This window comes from Cervus elaphus, chromosome 11, assembly GCF_910594005.1.
Source record: "Cervus elaphus chromosome 11, mCerEla1.1, whole genome shotgun sequence".
NCBI classification, from domain to species: Eukaryota; Metazoa; Chordata; class Mammalia; order Artiodactyla; family Cervidae; genus Cervus; species Cervus elaphus.
Window position 1 is genome coordinate 62,260,443 of NC_057825.1, and position 14,614 is coordinate 62,275,056.

Sequence of the window (14,614 nt, forward strand, 5' to 3'; positions counted from 1 at the left end):
TCTAACATTTGAATCACTTTCTTGTCTTTTCCACTCCATCATGTCAGCTTGCCTCCTTCATCTCATTTGGAATATAGCAAGAGCCTCCAACACACCTTCCAACTTGTGCCCTCATCCTACTCACCCACCTTCCATGAAGCAACCACTGTAATTTTGTTAAAATTCAGTTGCAAAATTTATCTCTTGATTAAAATTATTCAATGACGGTCACTACACGTAGAAAAGAAAATCTGAACTCATCCCCAAGCTGTCAAGGTCCTGCAAGGAACCGGCCCTTATGACTCTTCATTTCACTTGTGCCCTTCTGCTCTCCTGCCCTACTGCCACCCCGGCCTCACCTCAGATCCTCCAATCTGCCAGTCTCTTTTCTGCTCATGGTCTTTACACAAATTGCCTCTGTCTAGAATATTCCTTTAGGTCTTAGATTTCCTTAGGGAAAGATTTTTAGCCACACTATAGATATTCCTTTTAATTTCTAATTTATACTGATTTTGTGATTGTCCTTGTATTTCTTTTTTTTTTTTTTGTAATTTCTTTGCCTTTCACCTCTATTTGGGACATAATCTCCAGGAGGGTGGGGACTTTCTCTGTTTTGTGCACTGCTGCATTGCCTGTACCTGATGTGTGGCTGGTGCTCAGTAAGTATTAGTTAACTGAATAAAGAATAATAAAATTCTTCTGGCTCCTACTCTAATTTGTATAGCTGTCACCATTTACAGCTTATATTAGCTTTCCTCTTAACCTTTCTAACTTAAAGTTCATTTTCTATGACTCAAATTTTGCTCATATCTTAGAAGGAAGATATTCACTTATGGAGGTCAGACTGAGAAAATATAAGAGCTTTTTAAGCTTTGTGAAATGAGAAGTTTAGGTAAAACTAAAGAAAGTGGTATTACATTAAAAATATTAAATAAAATCAGAGACAAAAGAGAAAATTTCATTGGAGGAAAGTGGGTCTTAACCATGTATTTCGAGTAAGATCCCAACTCAATATTTACACTAAAATTGTTCTACATATGAGTTGGAGTGATGTTATAGTATTTTGATACAGAATATGAGAAAGTTCTAAGAATACTTTCTGATGGGTTTCCACAGTCCTCCCCTGAAGAAGGGAGAGCATGAAGTGTCACTACAATAAAAGAGAGAAGCCCTGGGGGGAAATAACTCCCCCCAGTTTAGTGAAACTATGTACTAGTAGCTGAATTGCTAATACTTAATGCAATGTATTATCTGTCCAACCATACTGCTTCAATTATTGACCATGGCTCCATATTCTTCTATAGAGTTTCACCTAGAAATGGAATAGGTCACTGAATTTCCTTCTGTAGGTTAAAAGAGACTTGTATATCCCAGCTCAATCCCTGAAATCTGGAATCTGAAATGAGATCCAACTAATTTCCCTTTGGCAATATTCTGCCTATCAGCTCTTTCACAGGTTGGTCCTCCTCTGTTTCATTTTGCCAAGGTCTCAGTAGCCTCGTGTTGCAAAGCGATGTCATCCAAGGATAGGTAGAGTCAGAGTGTGACCATAAAAATTACAAGGTGCAAACTAACACTGCAGGCTGGCTGTGTATTTATCAGCAACACCTGGAGACCGTAACACAATCTAATCAGAAAATCACCTAAGTACAAGTTGTCCCATTGGCCACCTCATGTGAAAATGAAACAGCTGTTTAATTTAGCTTTCATGAAAGAAAGTCATATCCCGAAACTTTGATATCTTTATTACTATTGCAATTTATTTATTTATATTGTTTTGATCTTCTTCGGGATCATTGTGTTCCAGCATTGTGTTTCTCCAAGTGTATGACATGCATGGTCCATGGTAGTATGGATAATGATTATAAGAGTTTCTTTTATGAATTTAAAATAATGTAAGAGTAGTCTATTTATTTTTAGATGTGTTAAAAAAAAAACATATGTACAGTTCTCAAATCCCTAATTTATTGCTTAGAACAAAATTAAGCAATGAAATAGGAGTTGACTTAAAGTATATTTTATGATAGAGTAAGTGAAGTGAAGTCGCTCAGTCATGTCCAACTCTTTGCGACCCCATGGACTGTAGCCCTACCAGGCTCCTCCGTCCATGGGATTTTCCAGGCAAGAATACTGGAGTGGGTTGTCATTTCCTTCTTCAATAATACAAATACTACTCAGATCACCACAAAATTCTGAGTGTGGTAAGTGACTACCTAAATTTTGGGAAGCATAGTAATATTCTCGTCATAATCTATCTTGGTTTATGACAGGGATTAAATAGGCTAACTTCCTTTTCATTTGGCAATTGATGAAAAAGAAACTTTTGCCTGAACAAAGCCCCAATTAAAAGTCTTTGCAGTGAAAAATGCTAAAGGTGAAAGTGGAGAAAAAAGAGAGTAGGGATACAAGAGCAAAAAGCAGGGACAAGAATGAAATCAGGGTTCTGGTTTGTAACAGCATCCTCGTGTGCCAGGCTGGTAAGTGGAGGAAATACACTTTGGGAACCTGGACTATTCAAACTCTTAAAAACCTCCCCACAAAAAGAGCTTTGGTGAATCTGAGGCTCTGCAACTGCGAGCCACAACTGAATGCTTTATTGCCGTCTGGAAGTGTTTATTTTCTGAACATAAATTCAAGGGACAGATTCAAGGCATGTCTAGAAATAAAGCATATCATCATGTGAACTGAGCTGACAAGGACAATTTACTGTACCCTGCATTTGTTCTGGGCCAATCGGAGGAGAGCCAGTGATTAACATTCTAAAATCCCTGCTGTTCAGTTCTGATTGTCCCTTCACTGAACTTTGAGATGGCATGGATTAACCCCTGAGGGGCTCCAGTGCAGAGCCCAGAGTCAAGAAGGGACCTTGTTCTACCCTAGAAGATATATGCAGCTTCAAGATGTCCCTGAATCCATAGGAGGGGCTGATCCTGTGCCTTAGAGGGCTCTGGGAAGAAAGGAACAGCCAAGAGCCAGTCTTTTGCTGAGAAAGCTGAGGTTTGGGATTTACAGGCTACATTCCTGTGTTATTCTGCAGTAAAGATGAGTCAAGTGTTCATACTGATTGTTTAAACGGGATCTGCAAGCCTGATAATTGGGAGAGGCAGGAGAAGATAGTGTTTAAGAGCATGAATTCTGTAATTTGGTAGAGTTGGATCTGAATGACAACCCCATTGCTTATGTGCAATTTATTAATGCATTTATTTAATAATTTATATTTATTAATGCAGTTATGTGCTAATTGTTAATGCACCTGACATCCCAGTTCTTATTTACAAAGTCGAGAGTGTAGCACCCATCTCATGCAAGCTTTGAGAATTAAATGAGATAATATGTATGAAGAGTCTGGCTCAATAAATACTTCTCCCATAATTGTTGTTATTTACTAATTATTATTATTATTATTTTGTTGACATGCCAACCAAGAAGAATCTGCAAGGGAAATTTTTGCTATTTTTTCCCTGGAGGTATGAATGCTATTTTGCATGCTATTTTTAGAAAACCTAACCTCAGCTATAGGTGGCAATGTTTAATCCATTACTAGAGTGTATAATTTTGAAATCATTTTCAAACTGTAAGGACTTTAGATTGAAAAAACCTTCGAGTCTCAAAACACCTCAATTGAGTAAATTTTAGAATAGTCTATGGAGGTAAATTCAGTCAAATAACTTGCAATCACTTTGATGTGCAGCATATTAGAAAAATGAGCCTAGAATTAAATTGAAGTTGGAAAAAGAAATTGTCTAGGGTAGTATGATTTATCCAAGGTTGAGATTTCAGTATGTGTTCCTTTCCATTATACAAATGTCTAGATGCTTATAGTTTGAATGTGTACATGATAGGAAAGCCTTTTCTACCTCCCCAACTTCCTCCCTCCGCTTCTGGTCTCTGCTCTAACAAGGAGCAAATATCAACAGTTGGAAGTCAGACAGCTGGGGAAAGGGCGGCGGTGGGGGTGGGGGTGGGTCAGGAAGAAGAATCACTAGGAAACATTTATCTGAAAGGACATAATTTACAATCTTGCATATTTTTTCCTGAGAGACTGCTGAGCATCCTATTGAGTTTCTGGATAGACAAAAAGGATTTTAGAAGTATGGGTTTTATCTTACTTAACATTAACATGTGGTCCTTAAATATTCATCTAAGAGATGAAGAACAGCATCACTGAACTTTAGGGGGGGGAAATCCTATGAGTCTTTTTGTCTATTTTGATGGTTCTATAATAGACATTTTCATGGCAAGTTGATTTGTGAGCTGAGAGTATCCAAATATAGAGCCTTCCTTCCTTCCTACCCCCTCCCTCCGTCTTTCTGTCCCTTTCTCTCTCCTTTTCTTCTTTCTTTCGTCTTTCTACCTCCTTACTATGTATCTCTTTTTTAAGATCTAAAAAACAGTATTTAATTTGTTATTTGGCTGTACCAAGTCTCATTTGTGGCATGCAGGATCTTCACTGCAGCATGTGAACTCCAAGTTGTGGCATGTGGGACCTAGTCCCCTGTCCAGGGATCAAACGTGGGCCCCCTGCCTCTGGAGCATGGTGTCGCAGCCACTGGACCACCAAGGAAATCCCCCTACCATGTATCTTTTGATTCTACCTGTCTATTAAGATGAGCATTTAAAAGCATACTACAGATTATCCTTTATTTTCAACTGTGCCTCAATTTGACTTGTATAAAATAGAGATCAGGGTAACCCAAGTGGGGTTCTGATTCCAAGTTTTACAGGCTTATTGTCAATTATGTTTGTTTATGACATCTGACTTACCAATATATTTCTCAACTATCGATAAAACATAATAAGGCTATTATTAGAAATTTACAAATAGAGGAATTTAAAAAACTGGCTAAATAGCATGCTTTGCTTCTCATAGATAACTCTATATATTACAACTTCTGTTTAATAATTAATTTTCTTGCTTTTAAGATATTAACAATTTAATCTTTGTCCTGCTTAAACCTCTTTTATAATGAAAAGTTCAGTGTGTTCTTTGTATCACTTGTATCACTTCTACACTAACTGTGATGAAATGTTCAATATAATACACTGATAAATATTTGAAAACTGGGTAGAAGCAATGTGGAAAAAGCACTTTGTGTTTTTAATTGATATGCTGAATAACGTTGGTTGTAAATGGAACTAATGCAATTGATTTTATTTTCTAGATGTGATTTTTAAATTGTGATGCCTGAAATTACCTAAGTTGGTTATTCAAACTCTAGCTAGAGTGTCTATGTCTATGTCAGCTGTCCTTGCTTCCCTTTTCTTTTCCTGTAAGAAACAGTTTGCTAGTAATATATTCAATTTAGTGACCAAAATTCATTTAGATTGATATAACAGTTTTACCAAAATCTGGCTCACCATGACCTCTTATCTCCCCCACCCCCGTGCCCCTTTCCTTTTTGCTTACTTTTCTAAAATCTTTCTCTTTTGCTGGATCAGTGATGTTTTCCTGAATTAATCTTAGGACTCTGAGCTGCTGGGCATCTTTCCCTTTTATGTAGTGTCAGAATTATGGGCATAGTTTTGAGTCTTGGAACTGTGCTACATTTTAGTCACTTACATTTATTTAGTTTGTTCTCTCACTCTGTCTCCCTTTGCTTTTCTTCCCCCTTTCCCCCCATCTTATTTCCCTTGCTTCTCCTCTCTCTCCTTCCCTCTCCCTCACTGCCCCCCCCCCCACTCTATATATATCCCTTTTTTAGGTTAAGAAAGATCTTTCAATGCTTTCCATATCTTTTCCTACTTGGAATTTTGGGGCTTCCCTGGTGGCGCAGTGTTAAAGAATCCACCTGCAATGCAGGAGATGCAGGAAAAGCTGGTTTGATCTCTTGGTGAGGAAGAGTCCCTGGAGAAGGAAATGGCAACCCACTCCAATATTCTTGCCTGGGAAATCCCATGGACAGAGGAGCCTGGTGGGCTACAATCTATAGGGTCTCAAAAGAGTTGGACAGGCCTTAGAGACTAAAAAACAACAATAACAACACTTGGAATTTAGTGGCAGCCTCACAACTATTGAAGTCTTTCCCCAGAGGTCACAGTATTCTGAATGCCCCGTGCTCTTTAGGATTTAACCACCTGCCTCTTTGGCCTCATCTGCTACATTCCTCTGTCCCTTCTCTGCTCCAAACACACACAAACCAGCTTTTGTAGCTTGTGACCATATTAAAGTACTCATGTGTTCTCTCAAGCCTCTGTCTGTGAACTGAGATGTCTCCTTCTGGTATCCTTCCCTGATACCCCAGGGCAGAGATGGGTTTCCTCGCTCACTGAGAGCATAGAGTCTGTGTGTCCCTATCACACTGAACTGTAATGACCTGTTTCCTTGGCAGCCTTCTGCACTGGATTGCAAGACCTTTATTGGAATGAGCCTGTCCTGAGCTTCCACTACTCAGTACTTCCAAGCAGAGTGCTTGGAAACAGTTGGATGTGTTTTTTGGTTGAGTGAATGTATGAATGAACATACTATAATTGAATGAATGAATCCTTCTGAGCAAATGCCTCAACTTCCAAAATACTACTAGATTATAGATTCCATGGAATTGCTTGTGTTAGAGATTGTTGCTTTCTTTTCTCATTTCTCTAGGACCAAAATAAATTAAGCTAATGACAATTTTCCGGTACCCACTAGTGTTTTCAGCACTCTTTAGATATTATAAAAAGAGATAAAAAACAAGAACCTTTCTTCTGGGAGCTTGAGCTTCCCAAATGTATCAGTGACCCGATGCTGTCTATTGATACTGTTAAAAATATTACCATTAGCTAAAGCATTTGGTGGTTGCTCAGACATTGTTTAAGAATTGACTGGGTGGCTAAGACAGAGTGGGAGTTTTTGGATTAGAAGCAAAAACACCAGAAAAGCCCTAAGATGGTACCATTTCTACAGCCACATTAGATACCTTTAATTTAGGGAGATTGACCAAAAATGTAGTATTGGCTCAGGCCCCTCTCTGAAATTGGTAAGCCTTTGCCCTCTTTTCTCTTCTGTTCATATATGAACACTTTGTATTTTTCTCTTGCCTGTTAGGAAGTTCTCCACATGGAATTTTGGGAATTTTTTTTTTTTTAATGTTATAGTAATGTAGCACGGCTATCGCAGCTTTCCATCAGAAGTGGCAGGCAGCCAAAAACTAGAATCATTGTTTGCAAACTCTAAATATAGAGTCAAGATTTATATGAAGAAAACAGATATGTCTTGTTATAAAACCATGAATAAGCATTGGCACAAACATAATAGTTTATTCTTCCTTGATACTGCTTATTTTAAATAGCTATCTATCTTTTACTAAGATACTGTAGAAAGATACATTACAGAAACATTTGCTTCAGCTCAAAGTACCGGAGGGTTGGTTGCTCTTTTCTTCATGCAGTTAAGACTTCATTATTTCTAGGAAGTGATGAGGGAAATAAGAGCCTAAAGGTGATTTGGTCTTTCTGCACTTCAGGTAGCCCATGGGGATATTATTAATAATGCATCATATTCATCTTTAGGTCATTGTTCATATGGTTTGCTTCTTTTAATTCTGGATTTATTCTAACTTTGTACAAAGGTTGCCTTGATCCTGAGATTTCTTTGGCCTTTGGTTTATAGGATGTCGTGTTCAGCAAAGAAGTCTCTCCCGTACCCCATCTGTGCTGCTTTCTGCTTCCTCCCCAAGCTGCCCCTCTCTTCTGATTTCCATCCCCTTTAATCATTTCTGCCTGGTCCACAGCAAATGGGTAGCAGGGGAGGGGGAAAGACTTTCAGAAAGAGTTAAAAAGGATGGATGAAATTCATACAATGTACACCATATGGCCTGACGTTTTCCAGATTAAGTAAACATTTCTATGGGGGATAAATAGTCCTGTACATTGATGTAAAGAAATTGTATGAGACAAGGGCATATTCAGCATAGTTATGCTGTGGAGTAATGTTTGTTCAGTGAGAAAAATCTGAAAATTGAAGGGCAGGGGGCAGGGAGGGGAGGCCATTGGTGCAACTCAATTTTTGGAAGAAGGGGTTAAAAATCATAAGTTTGTGGCCAAAGTAAATACTATCTCCCCTAAGTTGAACATTAGTAATTGTTTTCAAATGCATACCCATTTACACACACATACCCACTCGTGAGAAATTCCCCCACACAATATCAGCAGACCTCTCTGAAAAATAATGAAGGATTAAATTTTGTCAAAATCCCTGTCTGAGTGGCCCATGCCTTTTGAGAGATACTTGCAGTGGCTGGCAAACGGCTTCTAGGTGGACTGTTGCCAGTGTGTGTGCCTGCATCGGGTGTAGACCGATCTGCTCCTTGGTGAACAACCCCAGAACCATGGATTTCATTTGATCTTTGCAAAGGCTAACATCTGTCTGCTGTCATTTTAGTAAGATTGATGGCAGGCAAGAAAGAGAAGAGGAGAGAGAGTCAAGGGAACAGAGACCCGGAGAAGGAGCCCTGGGCAGCCCCAGGGGCAGTGGCTGAGGCTGCCAAGGGTCACTGCTGCAAACTCTCAGGCCGATGAGGGCCTTGGTGGGAAGCAGCCAGGCCCCACACTGGCAGTAATTGCCCTGGGTTGTTACAGCTGATAGCTGGAACTCCAAGACACAAAGGCAGCATTTTGCACCTTATATATCTTAATAGATTACTCACATTGCAGGCAGCACCAAGCTAAATGTTATGACAGCCATAAGAATGTAGTTTACTGTTATCTTAATATAGCTGGGCAGCGCAGGGTAAAGCCATCAAAAAATATTATATTTTTTTAAAGTTTCCAAGAGAAACTAACTGATACAGACATGGAGCTATTTTTACACGAAGTCCTGAGTTTTGGCAAACGCCTTTCAAACCATAATTTTAAACATATACACACATATTTCACATATGCATATGTATATGCATCTATGCACATTTGTATATGCATTTCCTCCACTTGCTAAATATCATTTTTCTTTCACTACTTCCCTTAAACTGTTATGTGAACACCATGCAGGGAAGAGTCACTTCAGGTATTTTTAAGAGATGATCTCATATTTGCAGTTTGTCTAGCCAATAGCAGGCTTTGTTTTTGAAGATATAAATGGGAGATTTGTCATGAACAAAAGAATGAATGAATGAATGAATGATGACTTAGACCTTCTGTTAACAGTGTGGTTTAAATATACTACCTGCCTTCAGTTTCTTTAGGTATACACTTCTGGCAGGAAGACTCCTGTACTGACTTGTGAAGCAAACAAACTTTGCTAGGGTTAGACACCCCATAGAACAGGGGAGATCAGGGGAAGCAATAGGACCTATTTCCATGTGTTTGCTCTTTGTTGTACTCGTGTGGTCAGATGTTTCAGTTGAACTTGCTGAAGGCAGTGGCTGCAGGGAGTTTTAGACTAGTTTTGGCCTTTATCAGCAGGAGGCAGATTCCATGAATAGAATTTAATCCAGACCCGTAGAACACTTTCCAAATTTAGTTGGAAAGTTAAACAACTTTGCTTTATTCAATGAACGCCCTCAGGGCCTTACAATTCCTTGTGACATCATGGTGATGACATGATAGAGTGCCTGAGTTCCACAGCCCATTTTATGCAAATTCCAGGACACTCCAGAAAGCAGCCTTAAAGATCATACCATCTCCGGGCAACACAATTATTCTACAAATAAGAAAATGGGTATTTAAAAGAATTTATCTCCAGATATTTTGCCAGAATTCTCTTTAATTTGACAAAGTTGTGATTTAATCTGTTCATATAGAGATGGACAAGCAGTGAGAGAGAATAATGTTTAAACATCAGAAAGGAGGTTGCTGTTTGTATACTATTGAAGAAATTGTTTAAAAATTGTCAAGGCCACTAGGTTATTATAAATTAGGTGATTGATTTATAAGACATCAATCAGTTTTACTACAGTCTGGTTCACTGAACTATTGTTATTTGGGGGAATTTTTTAAATGTATCAACATGTTCAGGGAAGTTCATTATGTTTTAGTGGAGAGTGGGGAGAGTTTCATTATAAGGATTACTCCTTTCTGCATACCGAGTTCCAAAATTAGACAATATCTAACTGTAACCTGGCAGAATCATGGAGAATTAGCTCTTCTGCCCATATGGCTCTATGCAAGTGTGTTTCCAAGTTTTCAGTGGTTAATCTTGCTGAATGAATCAGGGAAGATAGATTCCACCGAGGGTAAAGGAATCTAGCTGAGGTCGGGAATTCACATCAGAATCTTGGTTGATAAGGTCATGTTTAGGTTTCTTTTTAAAGCATCCTACACACTATGATATGTAATTTATATAACTATCTTAGGGTCCATGCATGTTTAAAAGGATAATGGAAGCAAGTGCAATGGTAGCTTGGGCAGGGTTAAGAGGATCCCCTCAAGGGATGGTGAAGCCTGAAGGAGAAAAGGAGGAGCAGAACGTCTCAGAGCTAGATTCATCTGTTTGAGCTGAAAGATGGTCCCTCATGTGTGCCCACCTGAACCTGTTCATGTAACCTTACTTAGAAAAGGTCTTTGCAGATGTAATTACAGAGTTCAAGATGAGATCATGCTAGATGGTCCAGTTATACCCAAATCTAATAGTAGGGCTTCTTACAGAAGAGGAGACACAAACAGAGGGGAGAAGCAGAGAAAGCCATGTGAAGACAGAGGAATAGACTGAACTTCTTGGCAGCCACAGACCAAGGAATGCCTGGAGTCACGAGAAGTTGAGAGAAGCAAAGAATTCTCTCCTAGAGCCATCAGAGGGAACATGCACTGCTGACATTTTGATTTTGGACTTCTGACCTCCCAGAGCTGGGAGAGAATCAATCTCTGTTGTTGTTAGCCTTCCAGTTTGAGGCGATTTGTGATGGCACCACTAGGAAACTAACACCTCACTGGATGTGGGCTTCCAGGTGACAGCCACTGCCAGCACTGTGGCCAACACAGCTCATGGGGAGGGAGCAGGGACAACAGAACACATAACCTGTCCTCCTGCCTGCTGTCTCTCACTGCTGTCTCCCATTGGCCAAAGTGCATCAGAGAATGGGTGAGACAGCCCAGTGAGATGGTCCAAGGAGGCCAGGCTTTGGGATGTGGAACAGAGGCGAGAAAGGTTTAGAGGGAAATGGAGTCCATTGGGCACAATGACGATACAATAGATATGCCTTTGTAACTCAATCTGCAAAAGAGAAGCCTTTATAATGTCTCACTGCACACAGAGATGCTCAGAAAGAAAACTCAAACTTCAGTTATTACTGATTTGAGGGAGCATGCGCTGAAAGGAAGGTGATGGTTGTCATGAATGTTGGGGGCTGGGTTAAAGTTGGAATTAGCATGTTTAGGTACACCAAAAGGAATGTGTTTTAAAAGGGTGAGATAAAACGAGTCTCTGAAATATACGGGGAACTCCAAGCAAATATGGAATATAAGAGATATAAGCAAAATGAATTTTTCTAGTTGTTCCACTCCATTCTTTCCATGCTCTATTATATTCTGCTTCTAGTGAATCATCTATGATTTTTTTTTAGTATTTATTTTATTTGGCTGCGCCAAGTCTTAATTGCAGTATGTGGGATCTTAGATCATCCTGGCAGCATGTGGAATCTTTAATTGTAGGATGTGAACCCTTAGTTGCAGCATGTGGGATCCAGTTTCCTGATCAGCAAACAAATCTTGGCTCTCTGCATTGGGAGCATGGAGTCTTAGCCACTGGGCCACCAGGGAAGTACCCTCTATGACTTCTTGTACACCTAGATTTCTATCTGTCCAACCAAGTTAGGATTTGAGCTTCTCTATGAGAATCTCAAGCTTCTTATACTTGTAATCAGATAAGGATGGGAGTAAAGTATGAAAAACACAAGGCTGCAGGTGAGCAGGTGGGGAAAAAAGGAAGAAGGAGATAGGAGTGTACCAGAAAGCCCAAAGTGATAAAATCAGTAACTTTGACAAACCCTCTGAGAGGTTTCACAATTTTTATAACCGTATATATTTCAAATCATATTTGAATTATATTTCAAAACTCCAAGCCCATTATGAGACAACCCATTGCCCAAAGTGTGGGTTCTCAAATTCTGCATGGAAACCTGGCATCCCAAAATGGCACAGAGAAGATATTCATGGAGACACTACAGGAAAATAATACTCAACACATTACTTTCTCAATTTTAAGTTTTTCTTTTGCAAATGTTCATTAGAAAGGGTGCTTGCTAGCTAGGGCATGATATGTAATGATGTCTAATTTGGCACACAGTATGCATTTTACACACTTACTTTACATTTTCTATGTCAGTTTTTCATGGTTGCTTTACAACGAAAGTTTCTATTTCCAGGTGCTTTATCACATGAAACTTTTAAGAAATATAGTCCCAAAGCTTCCCCTGTTGGAAGTTTTCACGAGAAATATTAAAATGAGCAATGTCTTTTCCTGGACCTTCATCTCTGTGGGGTTTTTTCCCTAAAGCAATACATTGTTCCAGCACTGGTCTTTCTATTAAAATTATTGATTTAAAAGAAATACCCCCTTGCAGAAGTTAATGAGCCCCTCTTACTATTTTTACTCTACTGGAGTAACAGAAAGTGCCTAAGCTTTGGAGTTGGGCAAACCTGGAACTGAATTATGACTTTGCCACAAAGTAGAGGAGGAATTTAATTTTTTTCTAAACCTTATAATCATTATGTGTAAAATAGCCCACCACACAATATTGCTACGAAGATTAAACAAAATTGTGTAAGCAAAGTTTGTCATACAGTGCCTGGTCTATTGTAGGTCTTAGTAAATATGTAGTGATTAAATGATTTTTAGATTGCCATTAAATAAGTAGGCCCAGGAAAATGAGATGGAACAAACTGATGTACCTTGAAAAGTTGTCTTTAATTTCATCACTTTGGGCTTTCTGATACACCCCTACCTCCTTCTTCCTTGGTTTCCTCATCTGCTCTCCTGCAGTCTTGTCTATCTTCATAATTTATCTTCTGTCTTTCTCATTGTGTTTTATTTCCCCTACTCTTGCCCTCTGTTTGGTTCCCAAGAGAGAACCCAGAGGAAGGTTTGGCTGAGTGTAGGTGTCCCCATTTCCCTCCCTAGATTAAATGCAAGCTCTGTCTTGGCAGATCAGGTTCATCTTCTTCAGCTCCATAGGACCTGTGTGGGATAAGGAGCTGGTCTGTGGCTAATCAGAATTAGTGACCCCGGCCTGATTCCAAGATTTAGAAAAAGACTGTGCTACTCATCCTAGTACTCCTGGTACTTGATAGCATTACTTTTCTTCTGACTCCTTTTCTTCTGGAACCAGATTAATTCATTCATCCATGCCTTGGAAGTCCATCTAATCAACTGTCCACTAGGTGGAATGGCACACATGCTCTTGAACTTTGTAGTCTGCTCAAATTACAGCAATGCTTAAAGTGTGGCAGATAAAAATATGGATGATGTGTAGCTTCGAGTCAGGTAATGAGCAACAGTCAGATGAAAATATTTGTCTGAGTCCCCCTTTGGACAAGTGACACAGGTTCTGTCTCTGTCAAGTGCTTTTCTCAGGTAAATTGCTCAATCTTATTAAAGAATCACTTGTGGTGAGGGCAAACTCTCCTATGCAGGACATTTATATTAATCTGAGTGTATTTGGCTGTTTATAATTCTGTCCTAACAGTCACTTCCTGAAAGAAATGTCTCTTCTTGGGATCTTTACAAAATATAGTAGTAGAAGAAACTGATGATGAAAAATTTACTTTATAAAAGTAAAGAATTAGCTTAGAAAATGAAAGAACAAGACACATATATCTCAATGATATATGATATGGATATTATTGGTTCTCAAAATTTCAATTCTATTTGGGAAAAATATTATGTTCAAGCTATAGGGGCTATAAGTGTTGAAAAGTTTGTTTCTTACTTTCTGTCATAGCTGAACTTGAGAAAATCTTCCTTCAGGAAAATAACCTTCTTTACATGGGTTGTAGATCATCAGATATTGCCAACAAAGGTGTTATCATCATAAAATTACTAAACTTTTTGCTCTTTCCCAAGGGAGGGAGCCACTTATATGTTCTAGAGAAGCTGAAAATTAAGTTAAAAATTAAAGTGTGAACAAGATGGATCATGTACTTATAGCCAGTTGGCAAACGATAGCAAATGAACGCAGAGAGACTGAGCATAATTAGAAGGAAGTCTACTTACTTTGCTGTTGAGAGAAAGGCTACAGATGCTTTGGAGTGAGTGGTAACCCCTTTATATCTGCAAGCTTTATGTTTTATGGGTTTTTTGCTTGTTTGTTTTTTGGCCACAAGACATATGGGATCTTAACTCCCAGATCACAGATCGAACTCCCACCTCCTGCATTGGAAGGTGAAGTCTTAATCACTGGACCAAGGATATTCCCTACCAAGCTTTAGGGTTTGTTCTCCATGGGGACAAATTTGGGATTACACTGGAAGTATGGGTTAGTGAGGACAGGAAGATGTGAACTTTAGAATGTGGATACGAGTAGAAATATGATTATGTATGTGTGTTTCACCAGAACAAGAAAAGCATGAGTACCAACAGAAAAGCCAGAAATTCAATGATAATGAAACTCACCTTGTAACAGAATGCTGTGTAAACTCACAGTGTAATTTCCTTAGAGTGAACTCCCTTTCTTGCCCCCATTTTCCTAGTCTACAGATCAGTCCTACAACATGATAGGAAACTCTT